Source organism: Triturus cristatus, chromosome 11 (assembly GCF_964204655.1).
Source record: "Triturus cristatus chromosome 11, aTriCri1.1, whole genome shotgun sequence".
Classification (NCBI taxonomy): Eukaryota; Metazoa; Chordata; class Amphibia; order Caudata; family Salamandridae; genus Triturus; species Triturus cristatus.
In genome coordinates this window covers 544474998-544497097 of record NC_140594.1, presented here as the reverse complement: position 1 = coordinate 544497097, position 22100 = coordinate 544474998, and positions in this window count along the sequence as shown.

Here is a 22100-nt window from a genome sequence, read left to right as displayed (position 1 = left end):
ACAGATAAAAAGATTTACTTTTCTGAGAACAATAACAAGTTTACAGTGGGATAATCTTAACCCCCCTAAGATGTGCAATAATATTTCAATGGATGCAGAGACCTAGATCCTTCATTGTTTTAAGACAATGCAAGTGGACGATTTAAAGGATTTTAATGGTTATTCTTATTATGTGAAATTCGCATTATAAGGAACTCTTATTTCATTCTTAGATGAAATGGTTTAAATTATAATTTCCTTCGTGTGGTCGGGGTATAAATTAATCACAACCATTGTTCAGTTCTTTTTCATCAAGGAATAGAGGTAATGCTATAATTTGTGTGATTATGTTTTATGAGGAGCTTCATCGAATAATCCGGCCAAAAAATGCAAACAGAAGAGTGTGGCCCGCTCCGTGTGAATAGCACAGTGATTGCCTCTTGTTTAAAAGGTAATAGTAAATGAATGTGAATGGGGCTTGAATAATGCACAATGGAAATAAAATTGCTTGCAGGTGTTCTACAGCTTCCGAGCAAGCAGTAGGAATGATTAGGAGCAAACATGCAAATGTATAGATTTTTTCGGTTAAATAACATGAGGGTCTTAGTGTCAGCGATTGAACTGTATACATCCCATTTACAACAATACTTGGTATCAGTAGGCCATTTCATAAGGTAATTTGAAATTTACTCTTGTGGCCTACTTGGTGACCAATTACACTGTCATTATTGGAGAGGGAAACTAATCCCAGACCTCCAACCGAGTAGCTCAACCAGGTACAATTTCAATGCCTTTAATTTAGAAGAAACAAGTGCAAGCACCTTAAGGCCCTTAAAAATTGGGATTTGGCATAGGGCAGCGCAGCATGTCATTTTGTGCGCTGCCCTACACCAAAGGGTAAGGGCAGGCATGCACTGTATTTATGCAATATGGTGCATTCCTGTAATTTCTCCCTGAGCTGGTGCCATTTCAGCTGCCTAGCACCAAAGCAGGCACACTTGCACCATGGTGCAAGAGTGCCTGTGTTGTCGGCAGGATTGTTTTGTGCAGAAAAGGGCACCTTCTTTCACAGAAACATTCCTAAGAGGTGTTTTCCTTTTTCTATGTGTGCGCAAGAGCAAACAATGGTGAGAAATTAAGGAATAAAGAATTAAAAAATGAGAAGAAATAAAGAATTTGGCACTTCTCCAGGTTTGAATGATCTTGTAAATCTGGGGCAGTGTCAAAATCCATGGGTGTTGCGTGAGAAAACACACCTCAATGCCCAATGAACGCCTAACTAGTGCAGATAAAGCCTTGCCTTTCTCCATATCTAAGAGGCCATCCAAAGCCATGCATTGTGGCATTGGTGGCTCATAGATATGATTTAGTAATCTGCGTCACCGGAGCTTTACAAAATGAGGCTCCACCAGTGCAGGGGTACGTATATAAGCCCTTATGTTTTTCTTTCACTGCCCGTGCTATCGAATGCCAGGGTTGCCTAATACAAAGTCTGCCTACCTTTGATTGCAGCTCTTGCCTCTTTCCCCCACCACCCAAAGCTTCCTGTTTGTTTATCCCACTGTTGCAGGTTGCTTTTCATCCCTCTTTTATCCCTTATCAAAAAAAAGTGGAAACTCTTCATGGTGGGTTCTGTCTGTGTGGCACATCTACTGACATCAAGTTGGGAAAGCAATGCTCCCTTAGTACCACTGCCTACTTCCACTCATGCTTGATTTAAGAGGTGCCACACATTGAGTCACCCATGTTATTTTTACGGACAGGGGTTGCTGATACACTTGTCCTTATCCAGTTGAATGACTTCCTTGAGTCCACAAAAATATGTTTCTATTCCTGGGGTGCTCCTCAGACTCCACTAAAATAAAATAGGATGCAACTTGGCTTTGTTCACAATTGAATTGCTCCTTCAGTGGTTGCCAGTGCAGTGAACCTGGCATGGCTTCAGAGCTCAGCTCCAAATATGGAACTTGCTACTTCCTTCGTCTGTTAGATGTTAATAGCCAGGGTCGGAGTGTTGCAGGGATTCTGCAAATATACAGAACTATGTGCAGGAAAACAGGACCTCGGTGTGTAGGGGCTAAGCAATCCTACCGCCTCAGTACCCAAAATCCGAGAACCGACTAGCTATAGTGTCTCATTCATTCTCCTACATAATCACGAAGCTACAAATAATTAGACAACCCAGAACACAATACTCCCAGCTCTCTCAGGTAATCGCGGTAGCAAGACGTACCCTTTCGCTCACTCACTCGTACTTGTCCACAGTAAGAATAGACCGAGTCACTTTTATAGTCAATAATGTTTATTGTAACTATAGAGCTCTATAATGCAGTATACCAAGCCACTACCAGCAGCAATACGCATAAACCTAAAACAGTTAGCATTGTAGCAAGTCCATAGACTATGAAAGGGGATGTAATTGTATACAGACAGTGGATAAAGGACTATAAGGCTTAACCACTCTCCCCTTGGAAAGAATACGTTTTATTATAAAAAGGAAGATCTCTGGGCTTTGTCAGCAGACCCTATACCTTAGAGCCTAGAGGGTAGCTTTACATCATAGGAAATGCATAGCTCTTCTCATTGGAACGGTCCCTCTCCAAGTGTGTGTTAAACCAACATGCCATCACATAATATCAAAACATGAGTCTTCAGCAAACGCAGCTGTGTTAGAGTGTTTTGTCTAGGTGTTAGGGACTGACCAGAACAAAATAACAAGGTGTAGGAAAGTGGGTTTCTGTTGCAGTAAACCCCCCCTACTGTTTGCCAGACTACTGATGCATTTTCACTTGATGTGCCCTGGGTCCCTGCCAATCAGGTTCCCAGGGCCTGTGTTTTTCCCCCAAAACTAACCCAATTGGCATCTATAGCCACAGGTCAGCCCCTGGTAAATGGTAGCACAGGTACCCAGGGCCCTGTGACCAGGGAAGACCTCTAAGTCCTGCAGCACTTATTGTGCCACCCTTAGAGTCCCTATACCTTTACAGATACACACTGCCTTTGCAGGCTAGGTGTTTTGGTGCAGAACAAAATGAAGAGTCGACATGGCACACATCTTTGTGTGCTATGCCTACAACCCACTGGCCTGGCATAGGTCAGTCAACCCTCTAGCTGGGTGCACTATACCAGTGGTGAGGGTACAGGTGCATAAGCCCTGTGCCCCTACAGTGTCTAAGTCCATTTTTAGACATTGTAAGTGCAGTGCTGCCATTAAGAGTATACGATGCTGTGAGTTTGTCATTACAAACTCCACAGCACTATAATGGCTACACTGAAAACTGAGAAGTTTGGTATCCAACTTCTCAGCACATTAAACCCACATGGATGCCAGTGTGGGATTTAATGAAAACTGCACACAGAGATGCACCCTGAAAACTAACCTATCATTAGTGTCCAGGCTGAGTGGCTTCTTTCAGCTGCCACCACCAGACATGTTTCTGGACCCCTGAGTCAAGAGCCTGCTGCTCTCTGGGGCCTGAAACAATGCACATCCTGTGACCAGGTGCCAAGCCTCCTCCCCCAGGATGGGCAGGGTTTACGAAGTGGAAGCTTCCAAGGCTTGCCGCCTTTGTGAGCTTCCCCAGGCCACTTGCTGCTCTCAGCAACTGGTCCCCCTTATTTCTGAACCCACTTTGGGTGGGAGAACCGGCGGGAAAAACAAGTGAGGAAGAGAGGTGTGCCCACCTCTGCCAACTTCACCCCTCAGGTGGGGGAGGCGAGGTGAAGCACAACTCTCAGTCGACGCCATCTTGAAGATGGGGGGACTCAGCAAACCAGGGACAAGCTCATGCCCCCTCCCACTGGAGGGTGACATAATAGCGGGTGTACCCACCCCAGGGAAGGGACCCATTGTTCCCTGCCTTTTACCTACCTGTAATGCCTCTAAATCTAGTATTTAGGAGGACGCCTGAACCTTGCTTCTCAGAAGAAACTACAAGAAGAAGAAGGACCGAACAGCCGTGCAGCAGCTAACAAGAGGAAGAAGCCCACTGACTTGACCTCAGCCCTACCGGCCTGTCTCTACCTCGAACCTTCTTCTGCGATTTTCCGGTGTGTCCTGCAGCCAGCAACCTCAAAAACCCTGGAGGACCTGCCTGCCTTCAACCACAAAGACTTTGTCTCCCGTGAACGCTGGATTTGTTCATCTGCATCCTCTGGCCTTGGCCGGAAACCGCGAATACGTACCACTCTGCAGATGCTGTCCACGGCCTGAGATCGAGTGGACAAGCACCACAAGAAGGTCACCCCAGCAATCCTGACCCGAGATCCGGTGACCCCTGACCTGCCTCAAGCCTCCAGCTGACGCCTACAGTCTAGACCCCCCTAAATGCATCCAGGAGTTGATAAGAAGATCTGACCCCAAAAGGCACCCCTGCACCCGACGCCCCACGACCTCGTGTGCCCAAACCAACGGTGCCTAATCAACCCCTAACTTCACAACTTGCCTCTCAAAGTGGTGGTCGCACCCAGGAGACCTTCATCCCCAAGCCTGCAGAGCCTTTGCAAACCGGACGTTTCCCACTAAAAACAACAGGGCGTCCGACGTCGAAACAGCACCCTGCAACGGGCCGCTCTAGTGCCGCTGAGGATGCACCTTTGGTGCTACTTTTTTTCTCCATTTGACTTGAGCTAAAGTCCAGGAGCTTTGCTCCCACAACCAAGTGGCCTGCTAGTCATCAGCCACCAACTGGAGGCCCCCTATCCCCAATTGGATAAGATTGGGCCTCAGCACTCTGCACCCGCCCACCCTAGTGCTGCTGAGGGTGTAACAAGAGTGCATCCTTGACCCGTGGGGACCCCTGAGTCTAACCCCAGAACCTCAACTCCCACTACCAAATACTTACCTCAAAACCGATAACACTATTTTCCCCCATTGGATAGCATTGACTGTTTTTCCGTGAAAAGTTACTAAGTGTGGAGTTTGAGAAACTAAAGAAATTCTTTAAAATTGCATAATCTAACAAAAACAATATTACTTACCTGTTTTCAGGAAATGTCCCAGAGTAGTATCTAGGTATGCTACTCTGTGTAAGCCTAGTAATCTCAAAAGTTACTTACCTGCTATTTTACTAAAAAGCATATTCAAGTCTATTTACTGCATTTTCCAAGTATTCCATTTCTCTGCATCCATACTGTAAATCAAAGCAAAGTGCACATGCAACATATCATTCAAACTGTATTCCAATTGCATTACTACTGTAAAGTTTTTATTGCTTACCTGTGCCAGGCTTGCTTGGTTCTAGAAAATAAAAGAACTAAAATTATATTTTTATGCAAAAACACTTGGTCTGAAGTTCAGTCTTTGAGTGTGTGAATTCATTTGCTGACTGAGTGTGTACAACAAATGCTTAACACTGTCCTCTGATACTGCCTTACTGCTCGACCACACTACCACAAATAGAGAGTGAGTTCTATCTAACTTTACCTCTGCCTACCTTTGGGGTTCCACTGGATTCTGTGCACACTATACCTCACTTTGGTATAGTATACACAGAGCCAGCTTCCTACACAAGGGGCATTGTTTATCGATCTTGCACACTGTGTTCAGACTAAACTCCAGGGACAGGCAGAGAATGCAGAAACATACAGATCTCATGTGCAAGGCACAAACAAAGGCTTGCAAAATAAAGTCATGTAGTAACATGCGGAAAAGGAGCATCATGGCAACAGAGCTCATGCTAACTTAACAATGTCGACAATAACCCCAACGGCCATATGCCACCCTCCCCTTGGCCAGGTCATAGTATATAGATAAAGAGACCCAAACAGAGTTCAAAGGTAAGCAGAGTCAAGAAGCGTTAAAAAAAAACAAATTTGAAAAATAAAAAAGATTATTTATAATTTTGTCGTTCAATGAGAATGGGATTAATTTGGAGTTGGAAAATCCATCAAAGTACGTGAACCTAAGAATGGAATCCGTTCCAAGAGGTCATGCCTATCATTCGTAGCAAAAAGGGATGCCATCCAATCAAGTAGCTCTAAGGAACACAAGTGTTCCTCATAATACGATGTCTCCAATAGCATTTCCGGGCAACTTGCGTGATATTCGATGAAACTCCGTTGCAAGAGGTGCTGTGCAGCGGCACAGATATTCCACTCAGCCAACACTCCAAGTGCAGCCGCACGCGCCATACGGCCATCCCGAGAACAGGCCTGGTCATGGGCCACTAATCGACCCATTAACAGATCATAATCTGGATCTGTGTCGGACATATTAGAGAGGCATAAATCCAAGGCCCAATAAAAAGGGCATCACTGGCAGTAAAACACAGGTTGCACGCAAGTGAAATAGGCAAAGGGAAAAGTTAGTCCATAACTCAAGCTAAGCGTCGCTAATGGCAAGCATCCAAAAAGCTGTTGCATTCGGTCACGGTACAGTTGCCATTGGCCGGATCTGTGCAGCACCACAAGATGGGCAGCCATTGTGTAACAGGAGCAGAAGTATCTGCACGCAGGCTGACAGCGCCTGTATTAAGGGAAACCCTCTGAAGGCGCTGGAAAAAATAGAATGTATAACGGCCGGTATTACTCCAAATATCATCTGAAAAGAAGTCACAAGGCCGGATCCCACAAGTTAAAAAAATTTAGCAAGGCCCTCAGTATCAGACGCATTAAATATTCTATGTATCAGTTCTCCAAAATGGAGTGGGAGATTCATGTTCAGCAGTGACTGAATTTCACTAGATGTTCCTAGCAACATGCAATTCGAAGGTCTCTCAAGCCGAAATGAGAGCCGCTTCTTGATGAAACAATAGCGCTTTGAGTCTGCTTAATTTAGTGAAATATGTTTTCAAAGTCGAAATGGAAGGCCTAATAGAACTATCTACAGTCCCATGCAGAGGCAGAAAAACCACATTGCTAAACAAGTAACACGCAGAGAAACTGTTATTATATACGGGATTCCTGCCTGTAAGTCACAGCAGTTGATGTTATTCAAAATAAAATACCTGGTGCTAGAAAGTAATGTGAGAGTGGGAATTATTGCTGGGACAGGCGTTCCTTTAAAATAACAAGCCAGATTAGGTGCGGACATATTACAAGCGCCATGCATCTTAACTTGTTAGCAAACTAGGGAATGTCCTACTGTGGAAACGCAGTCTTTCCCTGTTAGGAAAACTTCTGTACCCTCCCGTTGACATCTGTAGGTGAATGGTAGGGACCATAATTCATGGAGAAAGGCACTACCCAAGGGTTCAAAGTGGCCAATTGGGAAATGTTTCATGCACAATTTAAATTTAAACAGCGAAAATGGCAGAGAGATAACGCCACAAATTAACCATACAGCCGAATCGTTCTCCGCTACAGAAAAAGCAAGTGTTCTAATTGTTCAATATAACAGCGTGTATGTAGCATATTTCATGGACATGAATCTCTGTTTATCTGTCAGATTAAAGGGCAAAAGTAAAGCAGAAGCTTTCAAATTATACCATGGTAGTTTCCCCATTTTGAGAGTCTGTTACGTCCATGCAAATTGCATCACAGATCCTAACTAATTTTGACCATGATGTTGCACAGATACATCACTTTGAACAATATCAATAACAGACGAAACAATATTATCTAAAGTGTAAATGCGGGAAGACAGTGTACTTATGATATTGTCGACTACTGCAAGAACCTTCTCCAAATTTGCTTTGTCAATGTGGCGCAGACAGAATACTGCTTCCATCTGAGATAATTTCCATATTTTATTGTAGGCAGCATAGATGAATCTTTTCGATCTGGGAGCTTTAGGACATAAGAGAAAATCAGCCAAATTTATGTCGCTTGACAAGAGTGACAGATGTTGTTTCACTGATGACAGAGTGGAGTATTCCAACCATTGTTGACACAATTTCCCCACTGAATATGTGGTGACCGAGTGTGAATGTGGGTATTGGAGATCGGGTCTTGTCTGTGTGAAACCAACCGTTGCATTATAAAAACGCGGTTGACAAGCATTAGAATTGGCTTGCCACAACAACCATCCTGAAGGGTCAACATCAGCTATATTGAAACTGTCATTTTGAAACAGAGCGTGTAGGACATTAATTGTATAATTGGTGTGTTTATGCCAATTATCATACTCAGTCAATGAGGGAATGGACGGAATATTCAAATTTTTGGCAGTAGCCAGACCAAAACAAGTAGTTTGTTGCACCGTGTCATTTAAAAATATCATTTGCGTTGGAATTACCCACGCACGATGCAAAGCTTCGGTCCCCTTGACCTGCCAAACCTTAGTGCCCCAAATCGATTTCAAATCAATGGTATTTTTCCAGTGAACATAACCCTGTAAGGCCATTTCCGTTCTAAAAGAATTAGAATATATTAACTTTGTGTGTGTCAAAATAATTTTGATTGAGACGGCAATTTCAATTTAATGAAATAGGAGTCTGGATTGGAAGTGTTATAATCAGTGAAATAGGTGAACTTATTTTTAAGTGTTTTTGAACTTCCTTGTAAGGGAGTTGGACAATGTTCCCACTGCGTGTAATTAAAAGTAGGTCTTAAGGTGTTTGCTTTGTGCAAGAAATGGTGGCCATAAGGTTGATTACAGAATAAATCAGCATAATTGGCAGTATTTAAATACAAATCTTCAGCATAAAAAGCAGCATAATATTTCAAATCAGAAAGCAATGAATGTACTGCTTGTACATACCAATCATCAGAATGTATGTCCTGTGTTACCATATCTCCTAGGGAAACGCGAAACACGTATGGTATCTTGAGGACCTTCATCGGACCATGGATTTCGAATGCCACTTTATCCCAAACAATGCCATCTGCAACCGGGAAAGCCAAATTGTTCACAAGGGCTTGATCATGATTCATAATATGGGACGATGTATGGGGGCCAGAATACCATCAACCAACTTTACAGCAGAGCATTCTGACAAATAATGACCATTGATGAGCAAGAAGAATACTGTCACAGACCCAATCGACATGAAGAGGAAAATCAGGATAAGCACCAACCAGATGTAGGTCCAGGGTGGGACTAGGTAAGTCTTTTTGAATCAAGAGATACAAATGCTCATTTTTGTCAGTGGAGTTGCCACAGAGGAGGACAAGGAGGAGTCATAAGAGAAGCTTGTACGGTCCTTAAAACAACCACTTGCACCCACTTTTATTAACTGTGGGATCGCAGCATCAACACCATGATGTAAAGGACTGTCCGGTGCTTCAATAGGGAACTCCACAATCAATATTAAAGAAAACAAGAGCAACCAATACGTCCTTGTGAGCTGGGTAAGTACACTCGTACCAAAACAATGTTCACAAGGAACTCATTTCTCTGAATCAATAGAAATACGCAACCAACATGATCGCTCAGAGTCAATCCTAGACAACATTTTTTTTTTACAATTGTGACCCTCTATTGAGTCAGGTGATATCTATATGAATTTGATATCAATCAATCAAAACAGCCCATATACTCTTTGTCAGCAAGACTACCTGACTTCAGCCGAAGTAGGTAATTTAATTACACAATCTCAAAGATAGTTACACATAGATCCACATAATTCATTGCAATGTGCCCCAGTGAAGTGACCATAACCGTTTAAGTGAATGTTCTGTGACAAAGTGAACGAACAAGTGAAAAACAGTTCATTGGTAAGTACAAAAGGATGAGCAACATGAATTTATGGTTATTTTCAATTTTTTGGCTCTCTCTTTTGTCTGTAGTCGACGTAGTTTTGACCCTCTCTAGGTACGGGGTCTCATCAGGACCAAGTTTTCTGGGGTACTATGGAAGAAGAAAGATGTGTATAATTGGATGTAGGCTATTGCAGATGGTCATGAAGGGCTGAGATGTACATGCAGATAATTTAATTTGCATCATCACTTATTGTTTAGAGCAAAAAATCTTGACCAATGTGAAAGGAATATAAGACATCGTTCATGTAATAATGTAAAATGTCCATGTAGTTCACATCAACAATTAATGTAATGCCGTACTCACTATGATGAAGAAGGTGATATCTTCCGTAGCATGGAGTGAATGTTATCAAAGTAGGCAGTGATTCTGTAGCATCATAACTGTACCCCTCCTAAATTAGTTGACAGCCAGACCTACGTAGATAAACCAAATTGGTATCTAACAACCAACCAGAAATGTGACGAGTAAATTGCAGATAATACTTGAACAAGGATATAGAGCAACAGCACTTACTTAATCAGGTGGTATCCTAATCTTAACAGAGATTTCAAAGGAGGATAACCAAGACAAGTAGTATCGTGTAGCCACAGATGGGCTCAATTACAGCTAGCCATGATCTGAGAGGGGAGAAGGCAGTATGAGCAAAGTTGTCTATTTTAATTGTGACGCGATATTATCTAAAGGTTCATCTACTTACTTAATAACACGCCGCTAGGATGGGTCCCGATCGACTTCTAACCGCGAGTGAGCGTGGAGTCTCAATAAGGTATTGACAGCCGGAAATGGGAGGAGTAAGCAACCCATTGCAGGGCAACTCCATGATAGTAAGAGTGGCGGCCATCTTAAGATGGTGAAGGATGTCTAAGTGTCTACTCTATGTAGAACGCTAACCATATTACTCATGATTATGACGCTACACGGAGCCTTAAATAGTGATAATGTGGTCACTATTTTTATAAGCCAGACTTATAGTCTATTGACCGCGAGTCGGCATAGAGTCTCAATAAGACAATAACAACCAGATTTTGGAAGGGACAGCTCAATATTACTGGACAACTACAGGATAGAAGTGTGGCGGCAATCTTAAGATGGTGAACGATGTCTAAACGTCTATTCTATGTGAATACTAAACATTTACTCATTGATCTTGACGCTGTAGGGACCCATAAGGGATGATAGTATGGTCCATATCTCAATGGGAATTATTTAGTCAGTCATTGCACTGGTATTATAAATTAAAAACATTGAAACGGTAATTACTGAAAGCATAGTCTATTGCATTATACAATGAATGTACATAAAACGGTAATGGGAGGAAAACAAAATAGACATACACATATACATTCTGTTAAAATATATAATAATAGCATTGTCTCAATGATCATAATAGAGAAAGAGACAGGCTCGAAAGTGAGCATATCTGATGGTGTACATGTGTATACACAGCCTTAAGACATATGTACCGATTACATCATTAGGATGACTACAGTAATATATAATCTATGCCTATAGGTGTGCACATTAGTACATAGACAGAGCCCTGTCTATCCATTCATGTATATGCATATCTAACTGTCCTGAATCAGTATAAACTAATATACCTATGCCATTGATCAAGACTATTCAAACCATTCCTGATTGAACCATATTTGTCTTTCCATTTACATTCTAATGATTGTAGGATCAGTGTGGTGCCTCCACCCCTTGATGGTATTGTAGCCTTCTCTATCACTTGCCATTTAAGATCATCAGCTGAATGACCTTTGGTTTTGTAGTGATCTACCAGTGGTGCATTCTCAACCTGACAGCGAATTCTGCTACGGTGTTGGCAAATACGTGCTTTTACCGGTTGTGTGGTTTGCCCAATATATATTAGACCACACGGACACCAGATACAGTAGATTACGTTAGATGTAGAACAGTTCGTCAGTGTCTGGAGTTGCAATCTAATTTCTTTGTGTGTGAACACTTTGGTCTCTACTGTAAAATTGCAAGCAACGCAACTCCCACATTTATAGTGTCCTGTCAAAGGAGGTAGTGACCATGACTCACGGATGGTACTCTTACCATGAATAATACTCGTGTCGGAGTGTACCAAATGATCCCAATGTTTTTACCTTTTTTAAAGGAAAACATAGGTTGTTCTTGGCAGTAATGAAGGGTACTTAGAGTTGGCCAATGTCTCTTGATGATTTTTTGTATTTTTGTACTCAAGGGACAAAAGGTGGTGACGCACACACTCCGTTTAGTAATCTCCTTTGTGGTTTTGCTAAGAAGATCCTCCCTAGGGCTGAACCATGCCCTCTTCATTGAGATCTTAACAAGTCTCTTAGGATATCCTCTTTCACGCAGTCTGCCACTGAGTATATTTGCTTCTTTGAAGAAATCTTCCTTTTCTGAGCAATTACGACGCAATCTTAAAAATTGGCCGTATGGAAGGCCGTCTTTCATTGCTCTAAGGTGGAAGCTCCTGTATTGTAAAAGTGTAATCCTATCAGTAGGCTTACGGTAAAGGGTGACATCCAAGTGATCATCACGACATCTTATCTTCAGATCTAGAAATGGGACCATCTGTCTATCTTTTTGATAGGTGAAGCTTAGAGCTGTTTGACGGACATGTAGGTATGCTACAAAGGAATGCAAACTTTCCTCAGTACCTTTCCAGATGAAAAAAATATCATCGATGTAGCGTTTCCAGCTTTTTATATTCCTCACAAATGGATTGTTGATATTATTGATCTGTTTCTCTTCTAGATCGCCTACAAAGAGATTAGCTAAATTGGGAGCAAAAATAGCTCCCATTGATGTACCTGAGCATTGCTGATAATAGGTAGAATTGAATCTGAAATAATTCTTAGTGAGAGCTATTTCCAAGAGATCCGTGATGAATTCGGCAGGAACAGATGGAGGGCATTAATGTTATCAGAACAATATTAGACAAACGTCCAGCACCTGTTGAAGTGATCAAAAAAAGTCTGCGGTCCATGTTGGGAATCAGCTGATCCCCAACTGACGGAATTGTAGCATAAGGAAAACCCTGCTGATATAGTGGAAGAATTTCATTATCTAGCTGAGTCATGGGCCATGTAACTGCTGCAACAGGACACGTGGCTACTGCAGATTTGGCTGCCTCATTAGCCAAAGAATTACCAACAGCATGTTCTACCACACGCTGTTGGCCAAGAGTATGAATAACCTGTGTGAGCGGCAGAAGTTTTTTAAGCTCCGCCACTCAAACCCAGAGCATTTTATGCTTTTTTGCGTGGCCCTTAGAGTCTCGATGATCATTTTGAGACCAAAAGAATAAGTTGTCATTAAAGGACTGGACACAGTAGTAAGAATCGCACACAATAAGAGTATTCACATCAGGATCTGCAAACTCGAGACCTAGAACGAGAGCACGCAGCTTTGCCAATTGTGCCATACAGTCTCCAAGCATTTGCGTATGCATAATCGAAGACTTAAATTCAACATTTACAATTGAACCAGCAACAATAGCGCAAGCATGTTTGGACCCGATGGCCGGTTGAGCTGAGCCATCGGTGTAAATGATACATTTGTACTCATCCAAAGGAAGCAACGACAACGGAGGAGGATGAACATGTTCATACTGTAAAAACTCCTGTGTCTGGAGAGCAGGATCAGAAATAAAGGTGACATCAGCCGATGCCAAAGAAGGTGCCCATTGTATCCAACGGGGATGTAAAGCTTTAGAGTTTGGTACACTTGCCTTAGTCACTGCTTCTAAAGCAGGGAGAGGCGAAACCAAAAGAATGCGTTTTCCCTGCGCCAGCGAACGTTCTTTCAGAATCGCCATTTGGATCGCAGTCAAAATCTTTTCAACATTTGAAAAGTGCATTTCAGCTGCTGTGTACAAATGTGATTTGTATACAATAGGTACTGTGACACCTTCGTTGAACGTCAAGTACGTGAAACCCACCGTCCCTGGTACAATACGTATGATCAGATTCGTAGTATTATCACGCACCAACAAGAAGTTAGTCTCTAGTAGATCAGACTGCAAAGATCATAGAATAGAGGTATGTTCCGGTAACCAGCAGGCAGAAGTAAAAGCAGGTTGTATCAATGCATATAGCGGTTTGAGACGCTGGGCATAATCGGGAATGTATGTCCTCCCGAAATTAAAAAAACCCAGCAAAGACAGAAGCTTCTTCAGTGTAGACGGAGGTTGCAATTGTGCACATTTCTCCAGAAAGTGGGGGGCCAACCTCCTATCTTCATTATTGAGCTTGTAGCCCAAAAAAAGCACTGCAAAGCAAGCGATGTGTGATTTAGCAGGAATGAAATTTGTACCCATAGTCAGCAAACAACAGAATAATTCTGTCGACTCGGAAAAGATGTGGTTTCAGTTTGTCATCTGTTAGACAAATATCATTTATGTACAAGAACGCATCTGGGTCTACGCTGTGAAACAAAGACATAACACGTGCAGCAAAAGTCCCAGGGCTGTTCTTATCCCCAATAGGCAAACGCATACATTTTTGCAGATTTCTGAGGGCGGTAAATGCTGTCAAGTCATGGCTCTCCGGAGCCAAGTAGTGACTGTAGAAACCATTGGATATATCTAGTGTCATATGTTTTATGAATTATGCTGTTTACTAGCGCAGAGCTGTGAGTGTTCTGTACCGCAAATGTACGACAATGACTATTCAAATTTAGATAATCTAATACAATGCGATATACCAGGAGCTTTAGCCTCCCGCCTGATTGGATATTGCAGTTGTAGCTGCGGCATAGACCATAATGGAATCTCGTGTGCCGGCGAATCTCTATTCCAGCCCACTTGATTACGGTACACTGCTGCGGCAAGGGCAAAATCCCACTCCGATGTTTATGCCTGTTTAGCCTCCTCAGGGAAGTATGGTGAAAAACTCTGAAGTATCATGTCTTCTCCTCTAGAAGCGCCCAAAACAAATGGAGGAGGCCAATCTGCCTCCGCCAATAAAATGTCATATGAAGAAGTGAGATTTTCCCAGAAAACCACCGTAATTGTACGCTGTATATCACCCTTAATTTGGAGGACTACTTCAAAGAGTCTATCTGCGGAGCAACTCGAGTATCTGCTGTTTCTACTGTAATAAATGTATCAGTTGCTCTCGCTTCCAGACAGGGATGCGGTGCCTCCCAAACTATGGTAACCTCCGTTGCGCTGTAGAGCAGAGTCACTGCCCATCGCCAGTCTAGGAGTAGCGTCCTCACCATCTGAGGCATATTTTGCTGTTAAAGCGGCAACTTTCTTCTTTTGATACGGGGGTGCAAGACAATGCAGTCACTCTTGTAAGACCTTCACGTCAAACTGGCAAGGTTGATCCCATCCCTGTTGAGTGGTTGCATTTTTGTCTTGATCCTAGCGCTCCCCTCCACCGACTTGAGAGTCCGATGAGTCCTGCAAAGAACAAGGAGAGTGCTGATTGGAGACTTGAAATCGATCAAGAGACTTAATTTTCGCATGATCGTTCAAATCATAAGTTCGCTCAGAAGATTCAGGTGTCGGTGAACCAGCACGCAAACCCTTCTGATGTTGCTGGCCTTGTTTTTTGTTTTTCCAGCTCTTTTTATGAAAGAACAGTCACTCATCCTTCGCAGTTGGGGCTTTTGGTTGAGTTTGAGTTTGAGGTTGAGTAAAAGGCTTAATTCCCAGACTATTGCGCCCTAAGGTTTTATAAGCTTTAGCAATAATCTTTGGCAATTTACACTGTTTGTCTTTGTCAGCAACAGCCTCCAAGCGTTGAGACACTTGCAAGCTTACTGCATCTCCCTTTACATTAGCAAGGATCATATCGCAAACAATATCGAACACTCCCACCAGTCTCATTACCAACTCCAGATCCGCCTTGGCCCCATGTTCATCCTGAACACGTTTAATCATGGAAGGGGGAACAGTCATTGAGCGGGTGCAAAAACACATTGAATATACCGCTGCAAACACTGTACCCCAAGTGTTACAATCAGCTAACTCGGGAACAAGGCATTTAGTTAAACTCATGGTCAGGATCCTGTGTTTCCCTACAGGTGTGGTATTTGAAAAAAACAGCTTCGAGTTGTCCACATTTTTCAGCAAGCCAATAAGGAAGTTCGCCCTTATTTTGCGGACACTTTCCCATCACTGAATTAATCAAGACAGGGCTGATAATTACACCACTGGGCCCCGGTGGTTGTGTAGCAATGCCAGGTGGTCCCATCTGCAAGTTTTGTGACATTAACTGTATAACAGCTCTATGTATACATATTAATGATGTATGTAATATGTGTAGCTCTGCGACTGGAACATTTAGATAATTTGGATTTGGAGTATACCCAGACAAAACAGGCAACTTGGCCCCATCAATTGATAAGGGGCCTACACGGACCACTGTCACAGGGTGTGGAAGGGCACCATTAAACCATATGGTTTGTTGCCAAGCTGTTAACAGAACATCAAGAGATCAATAAGGTCGATATTCCCGCGGAACCGCGGTGGCAGTAAATTCGTGAATGCAACTATCAGTTCCATCCACTGCTGGAAAGGTGACCCAAGAATAAAATACCTCAAAGTGATATGCAGCATTCGCTTCAACAACAAAGATAAGATCAGTAGCGGCATGAGGGACTCCATGTTGAGTCAAAAAAGGGGTAACTGGAGCGTGGTTAGGACCCACGATGGCCACCGCCATAATCAATAGCGAAGAATATTAACCTATGTGGGTCAGCGCAGTAACGGGTAAAAATAGAAAAACAAAAGACCTTTTAAAATTCAAGCCTGAAAAACCTATAAAACTCAATATAGGCGGCTACACCGTCACACCTGTCTCTGGAAACAGAAGTGAGGGGATTGTGGACAAGCACAAGCACTACTCAGGATTCTCGCAGATAAGTACCAGACCTAACGTTGGCGGCACCATGTTGCGGGAATTCTGCACATACACAGAAATATGAGCAGGAAAACAGGACCTTGGTGTGTAGGGGCTAAGCCTTCCTACCGCCTCAGTACCCAAAATCCCAGAACTGACTAGCTATAGTGTCTCATTCGTTCTCCTACTTAATCACAAAGCTACAAATGATTAGACAACCCAGAACACAACACTCCAGACTCTCTAAGGAATCGCAGTAGCAAGACGTGCCCTTTCACTCACTCACTTGTACTTGTCCAAAATAAGAATAGACAGAGTCAGTGTCATAGTTCAAAATGTTTATTGTAACTATAGAGCTCTATAATGCAGTATACGAGCCACTACCAGCAGCAAAACGCATAAACCTAAAACAGTTAGCATTGTAGCAAGTCCATAGACTATGAAAGGGGATGTCATTGTATACAGACAGTGGATAAAAGACTATAAGGCCTAACCACCCTCCCCTTGGAAAGAATTAAGGAAGATCTCTGGGCTTTGTCAGCAGACCCCATACTGTAGTGCCTAGATGGCAGCTTTACATCATAGGAACTGCATAGCTCTTCTTCTTGGAAAGGTCCCTCTCCAAGTGTGTGTTAAACCAACATGCCATCCCGTAATATCAAAACATGAGTCTTTAGCAAATGCAGCTGTGTTACAGTGTTTTGCCTAGGTGCTAGGGACTGACCAGAACGGAATAACAAGGGGCAATGTTTATCGACCTTGCACAGTGTGCTCAGACTAAACTTCAGGAACAGGCAGAGAATGCAGAAAGCAGACTGTTCTCATGTGAAAGGCACAAACAAAGGCTTGCAAAATAAAGTCATGAAGTAACGTGCACAAAGCAGCATCATGGCAGCAGAGCTCATGCAAATTTAACAATGTTGACAATGACCCCAACGGCCATGACAATGGAACATAGGCAAAGTATTGGGAATTTTGGGGGGAAAATAGGAAAAAAAGTGCACTGTAAAAAGTGTCTTATTCGTTTTTCTAAAAATAGCATCAACATAAGGTTTGCTGTGCTACAGTCTTCATCTACCTAGCTTTCAGGAACATACAGAGCTGAATCAAAACAAAACATTTTTTGCAGAGTTTTGGAATTTTTCAAAGAGGTAGCCAATTGTTCCTATTTATTTTGCTTTCAATCTACTTCCAGTACGTGGTGGAAACCAGTGTGAAATCCATGGGTGATCCAGCCAAGCTATAGATTAATGAAAAGAAACAAAATTTTGAGTTCAGAAAGGTGTCATATGTGTAGATCCGTCAAGGTTTTTCCAAAGAAAATAGTTGTTAAAATATAGAAAGATAGAAAATGAGTTGAAAACAACAACCATTTGTGATAACATTTTCATCTGTAACTCTTTGTCATCATGACCAATTTACAAAAGCAATATACCATTATGTCTGCTAAACCCTTATGGTTGCAGGGATCTATAGGGTTTGCAGATTGAGGGGCTCAGAGACAACAACTGAGCTGCATCGTATAATGGATTTTCATTGCATACCGAGAATAGACTACTTTATTAAGGGAAAATTGGAAAAAGGAAACCTATGTATTTCTGAATTGGACATCAGATACGGAGTACAGGAGCACTGTTTGTTTTTACATGTCTACAATTCTATGTTCCCACACGTCTTCCAATAAACATGGTACCTCACTTGTGTGGGTAGACCTAGTTTCCACAACAGAAAATGTCCCAAAATGCAACATTGACACATCACATTTTTTCGCTGAAAAGTGACAATGTTTTGCACTGTGGGTAGCTGTGGATTATGGGAACCTAGAGAAACCTAGCAAACCTGCACATTTATTTTAAATTAGACACCTAGGGGAATAGAGGGTAGGATGACTTACCCAGAAGCCTATATAAGCCTCAAATATTTACTAAAAACATACATTTTCCCGCACATATTTCTCTTGTCTCTTGATAAAACTGGTACCTCACTTCTGTAGGTAGGCCTAGTGCCTGCAGCAGGAAAGGGACCAAAATGCAACTAGGACATATCACATTTTTCCACTGAAAAATGACCCTTTTTTGCAGTGTCGGTAGATGTAGATTTTGTGTACTAGTTCAACCGTTACCTAGGAAAACCTAGCAAACATGTATATTTTTGAAAACTAGAAACCTTGGAAATCCAGTGTGGGGTGACGAGTATGGCTTTCAAAAGATAATTTTACCCTGAATCCCTTCTAAATCTCAAACTTTGGCAAAAACACACACATTTTACTCACATTTTTGTGACAGAAATTTCTGGAATCTGCAGGACAGCAAAAATGTCCTATGACCCTGAGTCCCTACACACCTCTAGATAAGAGTGGTACCCACTTGTGTGGGTAGAAGAAGAGACTACAACAACAAATGTCCTACAACACTGTGTGGAGAGATCAAAGATAGGGGTAGCTGCAGTATTGGCGCTGTGCTCGGCTGCAACCCATTGAAACCTAACAACCATACTTATTTTTGAAAATTAGACAACTCTGGGAATCCAGGGTGGGGTGACTCGTGTTGATCCCACAACGTTTACTTACCCACGATGCCCTGCAAACCCTCAAACTTTGCCTAAAATTTCACATTTTCCTTACATTTCTGTGTTACCCCACTTGTAATGATAAAAACTCTGCCCCCCTTTTGTGGCTGGGCCTAGTGACTGTAACTGGATCTGATCAAACCAAGGTCAATGGAAGACCCCTACATGTGTGTTTATGGTGTTTTGTATCAGTGTACTATTGTGTTGTTTTCTGCTGATTGTTGCTAGAGAGTTCTTTTGCTATTCTGTTTTTCATTATCTGATATTTTGTTCAGTTATATAACAATGATGTTGTGTTCTGTGTTAAGGTTGCTCTTACATCATCATATAGGGGATGTTCTAGAGTTTGGCAGAGAGTACTCCAAGGCAACTGTGACGTGATTTACAGCTGGGCAGACTACTCTGACTCTATTGCTGACATTCTCCTCCGATGGCCCAATAGAGGAAGGACCCTGTTAGACCTGGCATCTTTGGCGTGGTTTCCCCTGACTTTTTGCCTCTACCTCCTGTATTTTTGACGCTATGCTGGATTTCGTTTTTGCTGGTTTAGATGCTTTGGGCACTTTGCCACTGCTGACCAGTGTCAAAGTGCAAGTGCTCCCTATTGTTATTGTAATTGGTTATCCATGATTGACATATTTGTTTCACCTGTCAGCCCCTAGTAAAGTGCACTGAATGTGCCAGGGCTGGTGATTCAAATGCTACTAGTGGGCCTGCAGCACTCATTGTGCCACCCACATGAGTAGCCCTAAAATGATGTCTTAGGCCTGCTTGCAGTGCCTATGTGCAGTCTAGGACTGCATTGTTGACCTGGCCAGTGCAACCACTGACCAGGCCTTATCCTTCCCTTTCTGTACATGTCAGGCATCCCTATGGTGGCCCTAGGTACCCCCCTGGGCTGGGTGCAGTGTATCTGAAAGGTAGGGCATGTACTGAGGTGTGTAACATGCCCTGGTAGTGAATTGCAGCCATTTTAGTTTTTCACTGCTGAGAGGCTATCTTGGCCATAGGACAGAATGGGGGAGGCTGTTTACATGCCTATCTTCCCCTAAAGGCAAGATAGAAAATCCAAGTTTGGTATCTTTGTGTTCAGAATTTAATTATACATCTTTTTAGCAAGATGGTTTTTAAATTCACTGTGTGAGAATAGCTCTTTTTAGAAAGTAGCTATTCTCCTGTTTAACCTTCCTGTGTGCCTGTGTGCAGATTGGCTGACTGGTGTCATGTGATGGGCTAGGTGGCTCCAGGAGTCTGGATGAGTCAGCAGCAGGGTGAATAGGGAGATCTGCTCTAAATGGGTGGGAGGAGTAGCCCCTGGGTTTGAGTAGGGCTGCCTCTGCCAGCAAAATGCCGGCTCCACCACCTGCTGGCCAGGCTGAGGACTCTGCCTCCGCCAGCACAAAGAAGGCTCCACCTCCTGCTGAGCGTCTAACGACCCTGCCCCTCACTCTGAAAGGAACCAAGTGCTCCAGGGCAGCGCGCACCCAGGAACCGGTTTGAGAAGGGGAATCCCCCCACTGGAACAAAGAGAGACAAAGACTTGGAGGGGTATAAGAAGACGACCCCAGACACCTAAACTTTAGATCACTGTGGAACTAAGAAGGAACCTCTGCCAAGGAGAAAGCTGGAAGGAACTGAAGAGGAGAAGACTTCCTGCTTGCTGTTTTGCTTTGCTGCCAAGGAGAGGGGAAGGATTTTGCTGTGTCCCCTTCTTTTGATTCTGATCTCCAAGGGCCTGAGGAGGGCTGGCTCCCTGTTAAGAAGTACTAGGAACAAAAGGACTTCACCACTAGCTCCCCTGGAACTCTGCTGAGGGAGTTCTGACCTGCCTTTAAGTGCTTGCCTAGTCTTGGGCCTCAGGAGGTCGTTTTGCTGTGTTTGGGAGCTGGAAAGCAGAAGCGTGAACAAGAGTAACTGGTACCCATCGCATCATCCATTTGAGGGACGCATCATCCGGTTGCGAGTCGCAAGAGCGAGAGTGCGAGGAGAATTTCATCGCGGCGTCATCACAGCACCCGGAGTCCCCACATCGCCGAGTGCGTCGAGCATCGTCCCGGTGCGTGAAGATTCCTGACGCTGCGAGGGTCATCGCAGAACCAGTTTGCGGGCCGCACCACTGCCGGTGCGTGAAAGAATCCAGTCGCTGCGTTTGTCGACGCAGAGTCCCGTCCCGTGACGCATCGAGGGTTGCGGCGCCAGAAGTCAGCGCTGCGCATCGCGCCGCACTAAAGATCGTCAAATCGTACCTGTGCTTGAAGCTTCCCCCTAAGAAACCTACGCAACGAAAGCCAAAGTCATCGCATCCTGCCCCTACAGATTGGAGCCGGCGCATCCACCTCTGCTGCGTGAAGCAGAGCTGCTGCAAAGCCTCCCCAAGGTCTCAGGAGTATTGCATCGCCTTTGCCATCTTCCTTGTTATAGCTTTTGGGAACCTTAGCGCAACTACAGGTACTGTTGGGCATGAGAGTGTCGCATTTTGTGCATTGAGAGTCGCATTGTGCAGGACACTGATTTTTACATCCTGGAGTACTTTCTGCAAACTCTTGAACTATCTTTAAAGTAACCTTTTTAATTGTATGTTGGCATTTCTGTAGTATTTGGTCTTGTGAAGTTTTTAGTAAAGATACCTTTTTTTTTCTAAAACTGGTGTGGAGTAAATCTGTGGTGTTTTCTCGGTGTTACTGTGAGTGTTGGTACAAATACTTTACACATTGCCTTTGATAGCCTAGACTGCTCAGGCCAAGCTACCTAGAGGGTGAGCAGGGGTTATCTTAACAGTGTATCCCCCTTTCCCTGACTAGAAGCAAGGGTCCCTACTTGGACAGTGGTACCTACCCTGCCAACTAGAGACCCTCAGATCTAACAGACCCCATGAGGTTTGACCATTTGACCGCCAGCTCAATTTACAGTGGGCAGTTGATTGGCTAGTTTTTACTCTCCCTTACTTCCATGAAAACATGGTGGTAAGAGACAGTCACATTTTTAAATTAGCCCCCACACTGTGGGAGAAAATCCCCATGGTGTGCTGGTCATTAGTTTTTGGGGCTTTTCAAAAACAA